Below are 23,185 nucleotides of genomic sequence, written 5' to 3'. Positions count from 1 at the left end.
GTTTTACTGCCCCTTATCTCTTTCACCCAGTGACCTTTGCGCCTATGTGCATTTACAATGGTGAGATGTTGCAAGCTAGAGGAAATATGGGTCTTGGTCACAGCTGGGACACTTTTGCATTGTTGGACTGCAGATGTCTTTCTTACATCAAGGGGATGTATGGATACAAGGAAGTGACAGAGGGAGAAATGCTCCTCAAAAGATAAATTCCCCACTCATCCACTTCAGTGATAGAGGCCTGCACCATGTTTACAGGTTTATGGTGCAGGCATGCATTTCGTCATGCAGTGGCACTTACCTTGTCAGTGTGGCACACAGACAGCCAGCTTTGAAGGGTAGTGCAAATGTGCCTGGGTTCAGGTCAAGAATGTTTATGTGTAAGGAGGGACCCCTTCAGGCACATTAGCAATGATTTACAAATTGCTGTATCTTTTAGGTGCTGCACAATGCACTAAACATGTAAACCGCAAAAGCTTTGGCAATTCAGATTTTTTTCTTTGCATATTGGGGTCATGGTTTTCCTTGCAACACATTGCTTACTGCCCTCCTGTTGGCTTCACCATTGTGAGTGAAGGTCAGCGTGTCTTTCTATGGGTGTTGCAGGGAAGACAGGCAAAAACAACACACATTACCCTCACCTTTCACACCACATGCAGTGTGTAATTGGGCCTAGATTGCATGGCTGTGGATTTACACTGACTTCTTAGTGGCGCTCAGCCCCTATCAATAGCCCAACATCACATCAGGTGTGATTGGCAGGTTGATATGTGCTTGGGAATATGCCCCTCAGATGGACACATGGATGATACATACTGTTCTGCTCATGATGATTGGATGCCTTTGTTTGTGTGAGGATGTTTACAGACATGACTGCGTATTTGTTCATAGCCACTGTTGACTTTCCCCAAGTACTTGTTTCTATGCTAGTCAGTGTGTAATGGTCATCTCACACCAGGACTGTGATTACTGTAGAATACTGTTATCTGTATGGCACATGTGGATACTTTTGTGTGGAAAAGTGCATTTTGATGTAAGGGGTGATGGTGACATATAGCAAGTTGACATGCATTGGTGCTACATTGTTATTCTTGCTTGGTGTCATACTTCACTTGTCATGCATCTTGAACGGGAACATTATGGTTCTGTGAGCATGGTACACAGACCAGACATGTAGATTTTTGTATGGAACACATTCCTGATATGCACAGTCCTTGCACTGTAGTGTAGGAATCATTTCCCCTCTGCTTATAGTAGAACATCACATTAGCCCTACAGTATGCTAAATGTGTGCATTGTGTAATATGCACCTTTTAGACAGAAGGGTGAATAATAACTATTGTGTGGCAAATCAATGCATATGTTTATGGTATGAAGACTCACTACATGCTTTGGCACTATGTGAACACAGGGCTGCATCTCATGAACAAGCAGAGGGGCATATTGACTGGAGAGGTGGCAAAGTGTCACATTGGCTTCCTTGCCTCAACACCACACTCCTATAAATTGGCTACACAGGGCTGCATCTCATTGACAACAAAATGATGCTGCCCTGTGAACAAGACTGATCTGGAGCGAAAGTGAGCAGGCCACCACTGAGGGCGGCACAGATGCACCATTGTTCAGGGTTGTTTGAGTTGAGTTGAAGATTGTACATGTGTATGAAGGGGGAGCTTACTGCACATACACATTCTCGCACACAACTCAGACACCCGTGCACAATGGTGCATGTGTGCCACCATCGGTAGTGGACTGCTCACTTTTGCCCCACATCAGTCTTGTTAACGGAGATACTATCGCCATGTAGTGACGTATTGTAAATATGTTGGTACCATGGCGATAGATTTCTGCGGTACAAGGCAGTAGAAAGATTGCCGCTAACTAACGCTAACGTAAGTTAGCGGCAATTCTTGGACATATACCCCTCAGTCACACCCATGGACACTGACTGTATACAAAATGGTCCCTTGCCACTCGGCATGTGGAACAAAGGCAAATGGTGGCCGGTGGCAAACATACACTGGCCAATGGCCAGATAAAGGAGGCATGGGAAAACAGAGAACACAGTATTAATTCAGCAATGCCAAAAACGAAAATTAACAGGGCAAACAATGTTTACAACACACATCCTCCATAAAGGCATTACCCCACCTATACACTGTGTGCAGGAGAAGAAAAACTTGTAACACCCTAAAAAACGCATGTTTTGTATTTTAATCCAATACCATCCAGGCCCTAAAAAAGCTTTTTCATCCAACAGACAACACAGAAACAGTTGTTTCATGCAACGATGACTATTAATGGGCCTATTAGTTGGAAGACCCATTGGCGACTGGGCCACATAGTGAATTCAACTAAAAGAATATTGTTCATGTATTAGAAAACATGGAGAAAATGTACTAAATTGTTTATGCTAAATGACCACCAGCCACATGGTCAAGAGAAGAAGCAGGAGGCCTAGAAAACAAATAACACATGCAGGCCTATGGCAAAAGCACACTGGCTGGCTACACAAAATGTCCACCAGCCTTTGGTCACAACAACACACACAAAGTCATGGGGAACATACTATGATGAACATGTGCAGGCCTATGGGGAAAGCAGCAAACTGGCTGGCTACACAAAATAGCTGCCATGGAAATGGTCCCAACAACCAGCAAGAAGGCAAGGCCACAACAAAGAAGATGCAGCATTCATTCAGCAATGCCAAAAATAAAAATTAACAGGGCAAAAAATGTTTATAACACACATCCTCCATAAAGGCATTACCCTACCTATACACTGTTTGCAGGAGAAGAAAAACATGAAATACCCTAAAAAAGTATGTTTTGTATTTTAATCCAATACCATGCATGCCCTAAAAAAGCTGTTTTATCCAACAGACAACACAGAAACAGTTGTTTCATGCACCGATGACTAGTACTGGGCCTACTAGCTGAAAGTCCCATTGGCAGACTAGGCCACATAGTAAATAAACTAAAAGAAAATTGCGCATGTATTAGAAAACATGGAGAAAATGTACTAAACTGTCAATGCTAAATGACAGCCGGCCACATGGTCACAACAAGAAGCAGGAGGCCTAGAAAACACAAAACACATGCAGGCCTATAGCAAAGGCACACTGGCTGGCTACACAAAATGTCCACCAGCCACTTGGTCACAACAACACACACGAAGGCATGGGGAGAAAACTAAGATGAACATGTGCAGGCCTATGGGGCAAGCAGCACACTGGCTGGCTACACAAAATGGCCACCAGGGAAATGGTCACAACAACTAGCAAGAAGGCATGGCCACAACAAAGAAGACAGCAGGCCTATGACAAAAGCACCCTGGCTGAATACACAAAATGGCAGCAAGCCACATGGTCACAACAAGTGGGTAGAATAACAAAAACACATGCAGACCTATGGACACTGACTATACAAAATGCACCCTGGCCACATGGAGGCATGGTAATACAGAGAACATAGCATTAGTTCAGCAATGCCAAAAATGAACATTAAAGGGCTAAAAAAAGGTTTACAACAACACACATCAGTCAAAGGCATTGCCCCACCTATACACTGTTTGCAGGAAAAAAGCATGATAAAACGTAAATATAACACATTTTGTATTTCAATTCAAATCCGTCCATGGCCTAAATGATGTTTCAAATTTAACAGACAGCACAGAAACAGTTGTTGCATGCACCCATGACTAGCACTGGGCCTACTTGCTGAAAGGCCAATTGGCAGACTACGCCAAATAGTGAATTAAATTAATATTGTAAATGTATTAAAGCACGATGGAGAAAATGTAGCGAACTGTGCAACATTATTTCTTTACAAAAGAAGAAAAACGAAATGCAAAGAAATAACTAGGCCCCTATTGAAATAACAGGCCACCCACTGCAATACATATTAAAAATCTACTAAAAGTACAAATAAATCCAAGTGCATGGCCCCAATCAAACAAGCAACACCAGTTTTTCAAATTACTGGTGAAATCTCAAATACAAAGTACCTAAATCCAATGGGATATGCATCAGACACAAAGAGTGATCCTTCCATCTCCAAATCCCAATGAAAAATGACCAGGAGATAGGCAAAGCACTGGGAGGAGACTGCTGGACAGGAACAGAAAGTTGGAGACTGTGGGGCACTTCCTGAAAAAAAAGTAAATGAAAAAAGGACTCCTCACACAAAAATACCTTGCCAAATGTCCATTCAAGGAGGTTTTTAACTCCAAATCGTAATTTCTGGAAGATTCTGATGCTTCTTGAGGAGAGATTCTTCCCCAGAATGCTGCTGTGGTGGATCTTGCACGTTCGGGATCGCGTAAAGCATATAACATCTGCCATAAGTCGCTGGTGCGCCCAAATTACGTGTTGGTGGCCGCAAAATCTGGTGGGAGCATGTGACCGGCTAGCAAATCTCGTGGTGTCTGCAAATGGCCCTGAAAGCCTCGTGGGCGATTGCAAATGCCCGGCAAGTCGCTCCTGTGCACACCAAAGGACATTTAGAGTGTGCTAACAAACAAAACTCCACTTCGTTGCAGAGTGCAGACTTTATTGGTAACTCGTATAACCAGGTTTTTAGACCTTTCCTGAAATCCTGCAGGGTGAGGGCTGTTTGAAGGTGGTGGGGGAGGCCAGGATTTTGTGGCCAAGTGGGAGACTGCGCAGCAGTCACTTTAGCTTCTATGAATGCAGGGCGTGTAAGCTAAGAAGAGGTAAGTGGAGCATAGATTACTGACGTGTTGGTGGAAATTTACTCTGTGATTGAGGTAGGTCGGTCCCTTGTTGTGCAGGGCCTTGTATGCGTGGGTAAGCAGTTTGAATTGGCAAAGGCTGCTGATGGGGGGGGGGCAGTGCAGAGATTTAAGGTGATGAGTGATGTGGGTCAACCTCGGACAGTCGAGTATGAGCCTGGCTGCTGCATTCTGGATGGTCTGGAATCTGTTTAGTAGTTGGGAGGTGATCCCCACGTATAGGGAGTTGGAATAGTCCAGGCTGCCGGTGTTGAGAGACTGGGTGATGGTGGTTCTGGTGCTGATTGAGAGCCATTTGAAGATCTTCCCAAGCATGCATAGGATGAGGAAGCAGGAAGATGAGATGGCAATTATCTGTTCCTTCATAGTTAGCTCGATGTTGAGTTGATACCAAGGTTCCTTGCGTGTTCTGTGGGTGTGGGTGAATGGCCAAGTTTAGTTTCCCACCATGAGTCGTCCCATGGGGAAGTGTTGGTCTTGAAGATGATGATCTCTGTTTTGTCTGTGTTTAGTTTGAGGCACCTTTTCTGCATCTAGCTGGTAATGCTGGTCATGCACCTGTGGAAGTTGAATTTGGTGTTAGTGTAGTCCCAAGAGAAGGAGAGGATGAGCTGAGTATCTTCGACATAGGAGATGATGTTTATGCCATAGGATCTGACAAGTGTGGACAGAGGGGCCATGTACGTGTTAAAAAGGGTTGGACTCAGTGAGGACCCTTGGGGAATGTCACAGGTGTTGTTCTTTGGGCCTGAGGTGTAGGGTGGGATGCGAACGTTCTGGGTTTTTCCGGTTAGGAAGGATGCGCTTTACTCAAGTAACTATAACTCGTGTCCTAAGGTAACTGTAGCTCCCGCCCTTGCTGTGCACAGCTAATTACCCCACATATTACATCACTCATGACATGTTCTAGAGCATCATTGATAATATCACTGCAACATTACACTATTGATGACAAGACTGTGCCGTGCAGGGCCACGGGAAGCCAGGGTGATATGGGTGATATCAATATATATATATATGAAGCAGCCTGCACATGAAGTTTAAATTCCATGCCAATGTTTCATTTCCAGTGCCAATTTACCATGGCCTTATTGAAAATTTAAATACGTCAATTCATTGTGAGGAATTTCACAGAACATTTTAGAATAGCTCAAACTAACTGGGGCACGTTAATTTATGTCTTACCTGGTGACTAGTGAAATAAACCAGGAAACCTCATTCATATCTTTTATTTGCAGTTTTATGTACCGCATACTTCACCCAAAGGTATCAGAGCACTTGACATGAGCACCGGTTGCATTACAGATGGACACATTCATTTGTCTTTTTAGGCACAGGGAGATTAAGTGGTTTGCCCAGAATCACATGATGTTTGAGCCTCCCGAAAGACGCAAACCTGGTACCCCAGCTTCTGTCGGCCGCTCTGACAGGTAAGCCATTGTATTTCCTTATTAATTGGCTGTAGGAGTATGCGAAATCACATCATCTGAAAACCACGATATGTTGACAAATTATGCAGTGACACGATAATCCTATTTTGGGACATAATAACTTTTTTGGTCCTTGGTTTTCTTCTGCAAGGAAAGAGGATGTAACTGACATGGCTTCAGTGCGCTTAATTACACTTTTCTAGTTGTCCTGCCCAAGCCTTGAACATCGGCTCTGAGCAAGACAAAATGGCAATAAGTAAACCGCTTTGTCACACCTTACTTAGTGGAATTTGGGTGCCTCATCCCTGTATTACCCACTCAGAATTATGACTGAATCATATACTTTTCGGTAGGTTTCTAGGCATCATTTCTCACTACACCAGGATTCTCTCAAGGTACAATGTAGTCCTCTCACAACAGGAAAAATTGATCTTTTTCAGAGCAGGGAGTCCTCCTGCTGTTTGGGTCCCTGAAGTAGTGAAGTTATAGCCAGCGTGCTGACCTGGGGAGACTAGTTCCAATTCATGAATGCCAATGAAAATGTGCAACCTTTTAACCTTCTTTCCCAGAGGTGAGTCAGAATTTTGTTTTAACATCATATGTTATTAAATGTTCAAGAATATTCTGATCATGTGAATAGGAGGTGTCATTCCTATCCTGTGCACTAGCCAGTGATTAGAGAACTCCCTAAATCCAATCCTCAGAATTTTCCCAAGGAAAGCCAACCTTCCTTTCTAGTCCTTTCTTTCTCACTTCACTGTGAGCCTTCCCAGAATCTCCTATTCAAGATGGCCCATCTTCTCCCCTTGCAAGAGCCTGCTATAACCTCCATTTTCACACCTAAGAAGATAAGGGAAAACTCCCTCTCCCTGTTGTGGAGCCAGATTTTCCCTCTGTTGTAGACAAAGATGAGTGTCTGAAAAGGCGCAGGGGCTGAACATGTGTCTGTCACTAAGATCTCCCGTTGGATTTCCACTTGAAAGAGATTGCTGTTCTGCTGCAACTTGTAACTAAGCCTATAAGGGGAAAATGTAACTTACCTTCACAGTGATAAACAGCCTTTGGCAACTTTTTCAGTGTGTTGACATTTTAGTTTAATATTTAGTACGTGCCACTTTATAACATTAAGCACCCATCAAGGTGGACTTATGTGGCACACTTGGGCTGGGTGTTTAACGTATACAAATTTGTTTTCTGCAAAGCGTTATTTTTTGGCGTTGCTTTAAAACAGCAGCCTAGCCAGGATACTAAGGCAATCTCTGGAGCCAAGCACTTTAGTTGTATATATAAGTGATAGAAACATACACTGTAGCCTACATGGGGCTATTAACTTCCACATCACTAGTGCATTTCCTGCACCGACTTTGCCTGGTCTTACTGGAAAGTTAAGCAAGTCAATAGGGGGTAACCAGTTTCTAAGTGCGTTTGCATGAACTGCCAGTCTTAAAAAATATTTGAGCATACACCTCTATCCACTGTGTCAACTGCTGTGGATTATGAACTATCTAATGCTCTTTGTCATCTTAATACAACTGTATGAGTGTGATATGCTTATATTTCTTTCATCTACTTTATGCCACCTTTCCTGCTATGTCTTTAAATTGTGCCTCACTTATGGTACACTCCTAATGTGAATACAACTTGCCCTAGATGTTGCTATTGAGTTCAAATTGCCTACATGTTGAATGTGATGTTCGTAGTCGATACCACTTGCCAAATAAATTATTTTGATCATGTCAGCTTCCTTATCACTATCTTTTTCTGATCTGGCAGGGGGTCATCTGCAGCCACTTCCATCGGTGTCATCATCGCATGAGGTTCAACCTAGCGTTCTCTAATCATGTACTATTTACAATTTTTTTTGCATAGTTGCATGCTGGGCCATGTTAGAGCCATTCAAAGGTTCCTAAATCTGAAATACATTTTTAGATGCATTTTGTTCTTACCTCTGCCAAGGGAATTACAAAAAAATAGACACCATGACTATCCGAGGGGGAGATGAAGAATAGTTTTTATGGAGGGAGAGTATGACATTATAAGATGTGCTGGTGGAAGGACACTACATGTGTGCATTAAGGCCTGTACTAACCCTCATGGGCCGTGTGGGTTTAGATGGTCGCTGAACTGTGTGATCTGCCATATCGTCTTTTGGTTTAGTTGGGAATGCTTTATCTCTAGTTTGATATGATGATCTCAGATTAACTCTTAATTACCTTAGTAGACACCATTATTGAATTGGAAGCCACGTTGACCCTTACTACGAGTGGCCTGTTATAATACCAACAATCCCCCACCCAACCCCCGTTGGAATTACTGAGGTCCCTGTCCTAGTAAATTAGGAAAGCAGCAACTATTTGCGGCTTGTACATTTCTGGGTAACAAAAGAGAGACCGGGCTCATTCAGACATAATTCAAGCTGCGTTCCAGAATGTTCTCTCTCTGACACCCATGTGCGTAGAAAATTGGGGAATAGACTCGCCAAGGCAGCCTGTGTTTAAGCACTGGCTACGTTGTCAGCAGGGGTCTATGGTCACTCCCACAACTCCCATGATGGAACAGCCAGGGTTTATCCTCACTGTGCCCCTCAGTAAGGACAGGCTGGTGTCAGGTACGTCAGAAATACTCTGTATGAACTAGTTTATCCTTTTACAATAAAAGTTAGAAGAGACTCGCAATGGAACCTGAAGCGACTCGTGTAACAGAGCCATCGCGTTCACAGCACGTATGATCTTAACTTTGTCTCATGTCGAAGCTAATACCTGTTATTGGCACTTACTCTAATTCTGTGAATTAAACAAATGTGCAACTGAGCCTATAAAACGAATATCAATTCAAATGTGCTGTGTGTAAATGACATATAATTAACTCCCAATGTACTGTATTTTGGATACCAATTACTTAGTCAAAATGCAACACAAATCGGGTTATTTATCTGCCGTTAAGCATTATGTCTAAAAAGGCGGGTGTGAAAGATGTTTATTTACTTTCATCCTCGTCATTTCTTTCTTCTCTCACGCAATGTTTTGTTTTCATTTCTTCCACCCTGGACTCTGGCCCAGGCAGTCGAAATCATTTCTGCCCTCATAGCAACTCCACTTTAGAGATGGGATTAATTCCTAATCAGGGTGAGGCCTTTAATATCACTGCGAAGCTGGCCGCCCTAAATTGCATAGTGGGAATATTCTCTTAAGCTCAGTGGTACCGTCCATTTTTATAGACTTATAGAACTGGGAATTACCCACAAATGCAATTAAAAATAATGTGACTCTAGAAGGAACTTCTTAACAGTTCTGGTTGTTTTAGGAAATAAGATTTCCTCGGCGGTGCCTAAAAGATGTGGACAGCCGCCAATTGAATGTACACTGTCAAATGGGGAACGACATGACCATACTTTGATGAAGAAGACGGGTATATTTTATATGCCCTCTGTTATTTCTTCAGGTCGTGAGACTTTGTCGAGTCCAATTAAGTAGGAAATGTGTAGTCTCATTTGATAATATAAAACGACAGGAGTATGGACATGCAGAAAAAAAAAACAACAACACACAAATAACACTACTGATGTACTATAAAGAAAAGGGATATGCTAAGTTTTGCACTTGCACTAACTTCCAGCTGAATATACACCATACCCACTTCTGAGTTTGAGTCTAAAATGATAGATTATTATACTTCAAGCAAACATCTAAAAGACGCTGTATAAGTAGCCACAAAGAGATAAACAAAGGGGAACTTCTTGTCTTCTAAAGACGAAGTTGTTGCTTCAAGATATGTATCAGTAAAATGCCATTCAAGGCTCAGGTAATGAACTTCATTACACTATTTGATAATCGGTGACAACGTGTTCACAGACGTCAATATTATATTGATGTATTTCTCAAATCCCCGCAGAAATCAGTTTGCCTGCATTTTCTATAATTCCCAGGGCCATATTTATGAAAATTCCTCATAGGAAGAAACCAAAGGGTCAAGCAGCCCCCCCCCTTATATCAGAAAGCAAGAAACTGACATAGGAAGTCACACAGAGTTCACCCCTCAGCCCTACCCTTTTCAATACATAGACTTGGCATTGCTTGCCAACATCATCCTATGACAAGACATCACTGTCATCTCCTACGTCGATGACACCAAACTTATCCTCTCTCTGATGGACAAGACAACCACCATCAGAACAAACTTCACCAACTGCATGCCCATGGTAGCGGACTTGATGAGAACCAACTGCCTGAGCTCAACATAGAAGTACTGGTCTTTGGCAACAAGACCTCCCATGGGACTCCACCTGGTGGCCGTCGGAGCTAGGACAGGACCAATACCTAAATCCACAGACAGCGCAAGAAATCTAGGGATCATCGTTGATGACATGCTCATCATGACTGCTCAAGTGAACAGAGTGTGCACCTCCTGCTTCCACATTGTATGCATGCTGCAAAAGATCTTCAAATGGTTGCCTCAGAACACCAGACCTCATACAAGCACTCTTCACCAGCAGGCTGGACTATGGCAACACTTTCTACGCCATTTCTAAACAACTCTTACACAGACTCCAGACCATCCAGAGCACCGACAGAAGACTCATACTCAACCTTCCATGCTGCACCCACATCACACCACAGCTCAAGAAGCATCATTGTTTCCCCTTCACAAGTGTAGCCAATTCAAACTTCTCACGCACCCATACAAAGCTCTACACAACACTGGACCAGAATACCTGAACAGCTGCATACACTATCACCAACTGACCAGATACCTATTCTGTACCTCACTCTCACTGTTTGCATCCTCAAAAACAAAACTGGAGGTTGCACACTCTCCTACATCACTGCTAAGACATGGAACAACCTCCCTCAACACATCAGTGCCTCCTTCTCACAGGAATCTGAAGATCTGGGTCTTTGTAAAAGGACCTTGGAGTGGAGACCAAATACCTGTACACCTGTCTAAGTGCCTGGTTAGCATCTTGGGTGATCAGTGAACTATACAAATCAACATAATATAACATACCAGCTGTCTCCATAAATAAATCTCTGCATTAAGAGGTCACTCCACCATCAGATACATATGACCTCTTACTAAGTTGAGCATCTTCTACATATAGTTCTGCCTCTAAAAAAAGGTCTTTATCAAGACGCCAGTCCAGCAGTGCACACATGATCTATTATTAAGCTGAGTACATTCTACATATAACTTTCTCCCTGAAACAAATTTTAGTCTAAGGACTCATATCCCCTATGGGAGGTAGTACGCCCATGTACAGCTTGAATGTTGTATGTAGAGCTGTCTGCCAAACAAAAGGGCATCAAAAGACCAGTGTCCCACTAGAAATGTTACCTATTAGTAGGATGAATCCCTTCTACATAGAACTTTCTCCATGAGAAAAGCTCAGAGTGAAGATTCCAGTTCCCCAAAATAAGGCTCTTCTTTATCCATCAAATGTCCCCCTAAATAAAGCTCAGCTTGGAGAGTCCAGTTTCTCAAGACACATATCATGTACTTATTGGATATGTGTCTTTTACATGCAGGTGTCTTTGTGCACAATGTCTGAGTATTTACATGCCAGGGTACAGTTCACTGCATGACAAATGATAATACCTATTATTATTATCATTGCAGAGTGCTGGGTCACACCATTCTCAATCGCCAATATTGCAACCACAATGCCCCACGTCTACAAGATGATACACAGAGACCGCACCAACAAACAAGAGGAAGTTTTGCCATCATCCACAAGGAGACCCTTCAATGCACAAGCACTGAAGACAACATCTCATCGATCATTGAACATCTCAAATTCCTAATCTGTATGGACGCAAACACATCGCTCAGAGGAACTCTTGCCTACAACCCCTGTGCCCCTACCCCAGCTTCTGTGATGCCATCTCCAAACACATGGCCCCCTGGCAATCGAATCTGAGCACTAAATCTTCCTCAGCGACGGCAACTTCCGCCTCGATGATCCCAGTGACACAAACTCCGCTAACCTCTTGGAAAGCATGAGCAACATCGGACTGATGCAACTGGTGACCAGCCACACACACTGCGCAGGACACATCCTCGGCCCAATATTTACAGTCAGTGACAGAATCAAATTCAGCCATGCCACCGAACTCACCTAAACAGACCACAGCATCGTCCACTTCACCATCACTGGCTCTCCACAACCCATCCCCTTGCCTCCCCTCCTGCCCACTGCAGATAGAGCAAAATCACAGAGATCCAATGAACTACCACCAGACCCTATGACACCAGCAACCTGGAGCTTGCCGTCCAAAACTTCTTCTACTGGTTTGCCAACTGCGCCAACACCATTGCCCCCATGAGAATTGCCAGCACTAGCAGAACCAGCAAACACACCAGCTGGTTCACCCCTGAATTCTGAACCTTCAAATGCGAGTGCAAGTGACTGGAGTGACGTTGGCACTCCAGTAGAAACCCCTCAGACCTCACCATCTTCAAATCTGCCCTCAGTAAATACTGCCACCACATCAAAGAAGCCAAAAAGGAAGCCTTAACCATTAGCATTGAAGCAAGCGACAATCACACAAAGGAACTCTTCAGCATCATCAGAGAATTACTCTGCCTGTCTGCCACCAAGACCATGATCCACCCCACCCAAGCCCTCTGCAACTCCCTGGCAGATCACTCCCACAAAAAAATAGCAGACATCTACAGCAACTTTGACGTGCAGCCAACTGACCTCCGCCTCCTCCATGCACACACTGACAACTCCCACAGCCAGCTCTCCAATTGGACACCACTCACCATGGCAATCATGACAGCGATCAATACTTCCATTCACTCCAGAGCACCAACAGACCCCTGCCCTTACCACCCCTTCAACACGGGACAGAAGGAAATCAGCAGCGCACTCATCAACATCCTCAACACATTCATCACCAACTTCACCTTCCTTGACACCTGGAAGCATGCAGAGGTTAAACCCCTCCTGAATAAACCCTCCACTGACCCCACTGAACTAAAAAACTACAGCCCCATCTTGCTGCTCCCCTTCCCAGCCAATACCAATCACCAGCTCATAGATCACCTAGAAGGAAACAATCTTCTCGACATCTCCCAGCCCAGCTTCTGCTCCAACCACAGTGCCAAAATGGCCTTGATAGCCACAACCAATGACATCAGATCCATCTTCGAGCGAGGCGAGACAGCAGCCCTAATCCTCCTCAACCCCTCGGCGGTCTTCAACAATGTCTGCCACCACCCCCTCATCACCAGACTCTACCACATCGGCATCAGAGGAAATGCCCTCAAATGGATCACCTTTTTCCTCACAGCACACACACAGAAAATCTGCCAATTGCCCTTCACCTCCGAGCCTGCAGAGTCCCCCAAGCATCCTCCCTCACCCGACCCTTTTTAGCCCCTACATTGGCTGATATCATCCGCACCCAACATCATCTCATATGCTGATGACACCCGACCAATCCTCTCTCTCACAGAAGACACTGCCACCACCAGATTCAACTTCCAGAAAGCCATGATCAATGACACCAACTGAATGTGATCCAACTGCCTGAAGCTGAACACAGACAAGACAGACGTGCTCAACTTTGGAAGGAAAACCTCCACATGGGATGACACATGGTGACCCCCTGCATTCAGGCTCACACCTACCCAATCACGCCCACAACCCCGGCATTATCCTCAACAGTGATCTCTCCATGAAGTGCCAGGTCAACGCAATAGCCTCCTCCTGCTTCCACACCCTCCACATGCTTTGTAAGATTTTCAGGTGGATCCCCATCAGCACCAGGAAAACAGTGACTCAAGCCCTCATCACCAGCCCTCTGGACTACGGAAATGCACTCCACTTCGAAAACACCACCCATCTCCTCAAACACCTGCAGACTATACAAAACGCCTCAGACAAACTCATCCTGAACCTGCCCAAATGACCCAGTATCACCCCCAACCTCAGAAGCCTCCACTGGCTCTCTGTCCAGAAGAGATGTCAAATCAAGCTGCTGACTCATGCCTAAAAGGCCCTCCAAAATGCTAGACCCCCCTACATCAACCACCATCTGACCTTCCACCAGCTGACCAGACAATTCTAATCCACCTTCCTCGCACACCTTCCCCACATCTGGCAGAGTCACAGTGGAGGTCGATCTTTCTCCTACCTAGCCGCCAAGTCCTGGTATGACCTCCCACTCCACCTTTGAACCTCACCTTCACTCACCAACTTCAGGGAGGGACTCAAGACCTGACTCTTCAACTAAGACTTTCCATACTTCAGGACCTGGATACTCCTCAGGGTGATGAGCTGCTCTTTATAAATACCAATTTATTATTAAAAGCTCTTACCATGTATATTTTGCACTGTGGATTGGGATGTTTGTGTTGAGAGTAGTCTCTGGCTACTCTAAAGCACACACAACATACTACACGAATGCTGTGCATATTTGTGATAAAATTATATAGTATTACTTATTGATCAATTTGTAGTAATATACTTTTTTCGACACATACTTTTTCCATTGTGTCATCCTTGTTCTACAGGTGCTTAACATCTTTGACAATGCCTACTAAGCAAAAAAAAGAGGAAGATGAACAAACATAGATATTACTTCAAAGGAAGCAACATTACAATTTTACAATATTACAATTCAGAACAGTATAACATAAAGTTTGTAAAGCGTGTGGTCACCCATGAACATCTTGGTGGTGAATAACAGATGTTAATTGTCACCCAACTCAATGGTAGTCATTTTATCAACCTCAGAAGGATGAAAGGCTATGTGAACCTGCTGAGATTTGAACTTGTGACCATGAGGTTCAACACAGATCCCTACAGTGAACACATTAGTCCACTAAGGCACCCAACTAGGAACAGAAAGAAATTAACAGAAAAAAACACACAATATTGGTAAAAATACATGAATATTTCTTAGAAAAATCATTTGTAAATTTGAAATTAGAGTCTGAGAAAGCAGATGGGTGTGCAACATTTAAATTAGGCCAACATATAGGGGCCGATTCTGATCCGGGTCGGAAGGGCACCGAACGCGATCCGGCCGGAAAAACTATGAGCCGTACGTGTGTTTTCTGCCCGACTCATACAGCTGTACGAGCGAGCAAGTACGATGCGAGCTACGTGAAATTCACCAACCGAGTCGTTTCCGGGTCCGAACCGCTCCGTACGTCTCAGTCGTAAGCTAACCGTGGCGTGCAATGGATGCAATTTACGACCAAGCCAGTATGATGCACGCGTCGGACAGCCTGAGCGAGCCATAGTGTCCGGCTCGCAAAACGTCCGGGTGGTTGCCTTTGGGGGTCCGCGTCAGACCCCCTGTCACCCGCAGCCCTACAACTCGGACATAGGGGGAGACCCAAGGGTCCCCCCAACACAGGCATGTATGGTGCGGATGGCACCGACGCGTACCCACTGTAGGGGGTGCCCTTGCACGAGGCGTACCCATTCAGTCAATGCGAGCCCATGTACGCGTCGTACGACCGGCTCCCATTGACTTCTATGGGAGTCCAACTGAACTGATGCCGGCAGCATACGGCCGCATCGTACTTGCTCAGTCGGACTGCAGGACTCCGGCTTGGTCGGAAAACACTCCGGACCCGGCTCGGTCAGAGTGCTTTCCGACCCGGATGGGAATCGACACCTAAATATCTAAAGAGCAGAAGATTGAGACCAAGAAGAATTCCCATTCAACTGTCAGAAACAAGAAATTCAATGAGCTTTGACAAAAATTTTTTTGCACAAGAGTTATAAACAATATTATGAACTCTATAAATCCAGCGAAGAGAAGCAGAGTTAGAGTTAGACAAAACAAATTTAACTACAGTATCGCAAAGAAGACTTTTGCAGTGAAAAGGAAGTTATTTATTCTTATCCTGAACTGAATGAGAACTTTAGACAGGTTACGCTTATGTCTAAAATAGAAATGCAGTCAAAATCTGCAAACTAATGAGACCAACTTTTGCAGTATGTATGACAGGAAGAAGAAACAGACTTTGAGTGGTGAGGCTTTCTTTATTAAACAAAGCTACTATCAAACCAATAGCTTGCTGTTTATTTCTGATACAGCTGATCGGTCAATGAAGTTACAGCCCTACCAAATACTGGTGAAATAATTAGAGATGATATCTTACAGTGAATTCCTCCTGCTCCAGGTTATGAGTGGCAGTAACATAAGGTAAGAATCCATTGACAAGATTAAACTATTCTTGGGAACGTTTTATAGGGGTTTTTAAAACAGAAAATTAGGATTTTGCAAACTCTTTATCCCTGTAGAGTAGGAAAACTAAAAGGATTCAATGGCTTGCCTCTCTAAAAAGATACATGACAGTACATTACATAATTTTTGAATGTTGCCTGTTCAACACTCAAAAATGCAAAATCTAGTTAGAAGGTTGAATCTTTTAAAAGGTCCAGCACAAGGAATAAAATGATCCAAGGATCATCAAAATTGATCCAATGGGGCCCGAGTTTTGACATTCTAAAAAATAACGACCTTTGCCATCGCAAAGCATGTGAGACTTTGCCGTTTCACCACTTACCCCCGAACTCCCTCTGAAGAGTTTTTTAAAGTTACTCATCGTATGTGTGCAGAGTCCTTGAAATCAGGACCCCTCTGAAATGTCTCTAATGTTTCCACAGCATTCTCAATGCTGGAGCGTCTGCCTCTAGCCCCTCTAGGGTCTAAGTCTATGGATACAGTTTTTGTGGCCTGAAAGTGTATAAAGGAGAAACAAGTACAAAAGCACCCTCTAGAGGCTAAGTCTATGGTTCTCTGTAATGTAGTCAAAATGTGATGCTCTCAATGTGCTGATTTTATTATTGCATTTTCATCACTGGAAAGTTTATAACACACACACAGACACATATTTTGCTAATTGTCAAGCTTTATCGACATAATAATGCTGGCAGTGATTATGGACCATAGTAAATATTCTGTATTAACAATAAGAAGTGCATTTATACATGTTTATTATTATTGATGATTGAATTTACCTACAGAATGATGTCTTTAACATGCGGTTTGCTACTCTTGAACCCTTGACCAAGCAAATAGACTTACAGTACATATTTGTATGACACCGTTAGGGGGGGGTCATAGGTGATTATGCAATGCCATCTATGGTAATTTCTATCTACCTATGTACATATATGTAGATTCATGCTTAGTATATAGTAGTATGTGTGTAATAAATGCACTTTTCCTTTTTAAAGAATAAGCACTGACTGGAAAATCTTTTATTGAGTGTTATTATTGCATGCCAGTGAATGGTGATTACTAGCCAACACTAGCCAACACCATCTCCCATTAGTAGGGCTTGGACTGCTGTGCTTTGCTACCAAGCGCTACAGTGGGGTGCTCGTTTCCCAGTAAGGAAAAATTGTGGACCTATCAGTTATGCAAGCCACAAGTAATAACACAATTTCCTACATTGGTTCATACCCGTTATGTCTTGGATAAATGCAAGGTCCTCGAAAACATAGGGTAAAAGTCAGTTGTCAAACCTATATATATCTTACAAACTGACCACTGAATTAGAAGGATCTTTGCCCCAGGTTTTCGCAAACGGTCTTGTCAGACTTCCACAGCATCCATTTTTATGCTGAGAGCCAATATAGAGAGGAGGCGATCTGAGCCTAGCTGCTGTGTTTTTTCCTTCCAAGGAAACACTGCCTCCCAGCTGAAATCTGATAATTACAACTTCTAGGATGTGAAAGGTTGTGCCGTGAGCTGAGTCCCGAGAAATTCAAGTTAGCTACTCCATGCACTCATAGTGCAGGGCATAGAAGTTGTTTTTAGAGTGTTCGGCTGCTGGGAACATTCCAATCATGTTCATATTATTCTTGCTGCTAGTGACATGCACTAATACTGTTCTATATATATTCTGTGTGGTTATTACTCGTGTATTGAGAAACAGGATGAGGCTGTTGAAATAAACACTTTAAAACCTATAAAGTGTATTTTACAGTACTTTCGCTTGCTATTCTAAAGAAAAAATTGGGTTTTAATTACCACTGCATTTCTGACATCTTTAAGTGATTGTTAGTAACTCAGAAAGCATAGGCATCACACATGCAGGTATAGTAAGCTGAACTGTGTGGAGCTGCAATAACCTGGACTTTCTGCTCCAGCGCTGGTGCTCACTTCATCAATAACTAGTAGATTTAATTTCTTTAATACTCTTGCCACTTCATGACAAACATCACCAGATATTTTGTTGTATTTTAATTTATTGTCATGTTCCACAGACAGCATTAATAATTGATGAAGGGTAACTCCTTTAATATTATATGCAGCTAAGCCTGTTGATGCAGTAACTACACTTGACAAATTGGAATCTGCTGTCTTCTGTAGATAACTTGTCAGTACTTCAATAAAGAAACTTTTTCTAGTTCCAGCCTGGCCACTTATATACAATACAACTGGATTATATGTAGAACATGCACACTCTTATTTCTAATGCAGAAATCCATGTTCTACTTTTCCTTTTACGTCTTCAAAAATGTCTTTCTGATCTGTATTCAATTGCTTTATTAGTTGTTCTTCATTTTGAATAATTGGCTGCCCAAGAGGATCTTGACTTCCAGGTGCTGAAATTTGACTGCTCTGAGAACTCTCTCTAGCTATCTCAGCAGCAATTGTTTCTTCTTGTTCAATCTCATCTCTCAACATTTGAAGATTCACTGGAAACATAGAGCACTCAATGGTGTCTTTCACAGCGTTGAATGAGTCTTCATAACAGTCAAATTCTTCAAGTAGCTCCCTTTCAGTTTGCCATGGCTTGAACAACTGCAACAGGGCTAATTAGAAAAAAACTATTTTTTGTCTGGACTTTGGCACCTTTGCTTTCAATGGTTGATTAAATTCCCATTGTTATGTCTGACCAAATATCTTTCACGTCCATCAACAGCAAATTTTCCTTCTTCCATGTTTTTACTTACATTATTCCTGTATGTATGATGTTGAGGACCCATCCTTTCTAGATGAGGACTCCTTCTTCGATGATACGTATCAACCATGTTAGTCTTTGGAATATCTGTACTGTGTGGCTCGACTTCCGCAACATATTGGGTTTCAGGAAAATACTTCAGTACTCTGTTACAACTATGCAGGTCTTCCAGGGGAGAGGGGGCTGTGCATACCAGACCTAGCAGCAGCGTGACAACCACCAGCATCACATTTTGTACCAGGAGGCGCATAAAGCGAATCGGCTTCCCTTCTGCGTGGAACACGTGCGGGCCATGCCTTTAGGATCTTTATGTAAACCCTGTACTCATTTAGGAAAAGCTTTGCCATTCACCCACACATTTCCAATCAGAATTGGCCAGTTCATCGAAGCGCAAACCATGTTAATTGGTACCCATCTCATCAGTAAACCTGTCTGTGCTGGAGGCACATCACAGTGAATGCAGATAAGTGACTTGTGCAGATCATAAACTAATGACTGTAAGGTATGTAGTACGTAGTTGCCAGGACCCCATAAACTTGCATTGGTTGTTAGTAGCTATTCCAAACCAAAACACCTATGCTGATAAAACAACGCAAATAAAACAGATTTCTTAAACTGATAATTTTAAACTCAATTGGCACATTATCATTCATTCACCAAGATTACCAAATCAAGCCATGCATATGTCTCTAGAGGCCTTGAAGTCATTTATTTATCTTATGTAAGCCATAAATGGCCTTTAAGATACATGAGATGATTCATCTGCCGGCATTGACAGGGCCATTCATTAATTAGATGTAGCTTGAATACCAGTTTCCCACACCTGCAATGTTTGCACACAGTTTACCTGTGAATGAAGGTTGCATGCATCCCACCTGGCTATGTGTGCTAGGCATCTCTACTTCTCCAGCCATCCGTCATTATCTGGATACTCTGACTACTTTCCTCCCAATATGTATTTTAGCTCCATGTTCTCTCACCAACAGACTCATGGGCCTCAACTTTATATCTCATTGATAATGCAGCAAAGTTGCAAAGACTGAATATTTAGAACATTCACACACATCTTCTCAAACATATTGATAAATACCATATAAATTCACTGTTTGTTGGAAAGCTTAGTTATTGCAACACTATACCAGACCAGAGTCACTCTGCAACCTGAACACCCTTTTACTCCAATAAACACAAGTATACCCCCAGGCCCCAAAACGTACTGGTTGTTACCAACTCACAGGGTAATAATTAAAATTCTCACCCTGATCCTGAAGGAACTATAAGGCACTTTATCTCTATACTTCTGTTAGAAATGTGCTCCAGAATGAGAAGTGTTATCTACAAACCCTTTAGGTGAAGTATTCTCTTCCATTAGATCGATCCAGTCTTTGCTCTAACATAGTAGGCTAGCTTTGATCAGCCCTGGCCTTAAGGTATAACATTCTTTGTTGAACCAATGATCAGGCTAATTAAGGCCAATGTTAGCAAAACATGTTCTTGGCATGCCTCAAGGCAATAAATACACAATATTATCCTGAGCATCTGTTCTCCTTGAAGCTAAGTGTCCCACTTTATAAACATTTCAGCTGATTTAGGTGCTTAAAATCCTACAAATCATGGCTGAGAATGTTCTTACTATGCCAGTCTGTGAGCCACTTTGCATAACATTGCTTGGGATACACATAGAAGGTGAAGCATGGAAAAACAAGTTTCACCTTCATCATGGTTATTTGACATCCTGCAGGAACCCACGATTCTGACAGTCCTGAACAGCAAAACAAGGCAGCTGCAGTGAATGATCCCTCTAGGTAAATGTATTGAAAGAGCTACCAGCTCTGCTCGGCTATGTACTGTGACAAGCAATAGACCTTCTTAAATTAAACTCTATTAGGCTAAATAAAAAGAGTATGAAGGTACCTCTAAACATGCCGGGGCTAGAACATAAACAGTACTAGACTTTTGACATTCTCAAACAGAAACAGAACACAAGAGCAGTCAAGCCACCTCAAAAGCATCAAACTGGTTTACATCTGCACTGTGAATGTAACTGACTTGGCCAGTCTGTGGTGTTTCATGTTACCCTTTTTTACTTGTCTTATGAGGCTCGGGTCCATGTAAGCTGGAATACTGGGTGTCAGTACCATTCTATTAATGTAAGATGTATTTAGAATGTTCTAGTTGAATCCTGGCTGGAAGTTGGTGCTTTGTCCTCCCACTGGCTGGGGTGTTTATATTAAAGCTCTTACCTGAGCTATATCAAATGTGTCAATATCTCACTTGTCTGTGTTCCACTGGTGATGAGCCTGCAAGCTTAATTTAGCAAAATGTCAACAGAAGATTTCAAGGAATTTGGACAATCATATAAAAAAGAGAAAATGAAATTCACAGTGACAGTGAAGAGTAAGTTCTGTTCTGCAATGGGTAGTGTGTTGGCGTGGGCTAAATGAAAGACATCTTGTCAGTCACTGAGGAAGGTAAGGTGCATCTATGGTGGGATGCATTCACCTTTCAGGCCAAGTCAGGTGAGAAGTTACTACCACTGTATGTAAAAACAGTTGTTATATGACACAAGCATTAATATTGAAGCCATAACATGGTTGCATTTCAGTATTGGTTGGTACAGTGTAAGCTCTATTGCCCCAAGAATAATACATCAAATGACGTTGATAGCCATCTTGGGAGCAATTGTGCATTGTGGAACTCAGTAAGCTCTTCTGCCTTAAGAAAAAAGCGTGGAACAATATTAAAGGCTATCATGGAGCAGTGCATCTATTAGTGTCTTGCTGCATTTCAGTGGTAACTGCTTCTGTTTTCCTGTTATCCCAAGCAGTGTTGGGCAGATGTGGACATTCACTCTTATCTTCATTATCTACAGATTCTAGTGGGAGCAGAAGTTTATGTAAGTAAATTGACTTTTGTCACATTTAGGTGAAGATTTGCAAGAAAAATCACTTCGGCTAAGGTGATATACACACCTTGTATGATTTGGGTGTGTAAACAACTTATGAGCAGGTTTGCTATACTTCAGTAGTGGCCACACTCTAGCACGTACTGAATAAATAACATACTTAAACGGTTCACATACATTTAGCAGGTGGAATATTAATCCCTGCAAGATTTCTGAGTCTCATCTGTGCAATATTGACTGCAGCAAAGCATCATCTCTTTACGTAAGGGCTAACTGGGCTGATAGCATGGACATGTCACACCTTCAACATTTCTCTGGAGGAGACTGAAACATAAAGTTCAGCCTATCTTTCACTGGCAGGCACACTTCGTACAACTGTCTTGTGCTCCTAGTAGAGTTGATATCATTTGAATGTTAATGTTTTATGTGTTAGAGGTTCTCATTTATTTCACACATTTTTTAAAGGTATTGCAGCTGGTTAAGAGATTGGTTTAGTTAACAAAAAAGGGTTAGTTCATTAGAGTACAACTGCCAAGGTCTTCCTTGGGATCAACGTTGAGCTACAGCCAATCAATGTTGAGTCCTTCCGAGGCATAGCCGTCGAATGTTACTCTACCACAATTTTTTTAAACAGTCCAGAGAATCCACCAGTACAACAGAACACTTGGAAGAAGATCTTCTATAAAAGGGTGTGTGGTACAAATCCAAGCGCTGAATGTTAAGTACTCACTTTTGCAAAGGACAGGACAAGAAGTGTTATTGACATTGTCAGAGCTAAGTGCTGATGAACAACATAATTTTAATGAGTATAAGTCATGTATGTTAACATTAGATCAACCCTATCTTCTATGCATACATACCCTTATGGAGAGATATCATTTTGGTTTGAGGGATCAGGGAAAAGAAAAATTGATAGAGGGCTATATAATTAGCCTAAGAGAACTCAGCAACATGCAGTTTTTTGGTAGGGAGGTTAAAAAAGAATAAGGGATGAATTTGCTTTAAAATGTGGTGGTGATAAGATTAGAGAGGAACTGTGCCCAAGGGATGTGCCAACTTTTGAAGAAGTGATAAATGTTACCAGGAGATTAGAAAACATGGTTAAATGTGTTACAGAGTTAAGTAGCACAAATAGATAAGACAGTCAAAAAGGAAAATAATT

General features: G+C 42.6%; 1 long non-coding RNA gene across 1 annotated transcript in view; it reads right to left on the bottom strand.

The window, feature by feature from the left end:
• The window catches only part of LOC146862585 (uncharacterized), a 459,822-nt gene that overhangs the window by 666 nt on the left and 435,971 nt on the right, over positions 1–23,185 (bottom strand). The gene's annotated exons all lie outside the window — the stretch shown is intronic.

The sequence above is a fragment of the Triturus cristatus genome, chromosome 2_2, assembly GCF_964204655.1.
Source record: "Triturus cristatus chromosome 2_2, aTriCri1.1, whole genome shotgun sequence".
In the NCBI taxonomy this organism is placed as follows: Eukaryota; Metazoa; Chordata; class Amphibia; order Caudata; family Salamandridae; genus Triturus; species Triturus cristatus.
Note: the sequence above shows the minus strand (reverse complement) of the source record. Positions and strands in the feature narration are given on the sequence as shown.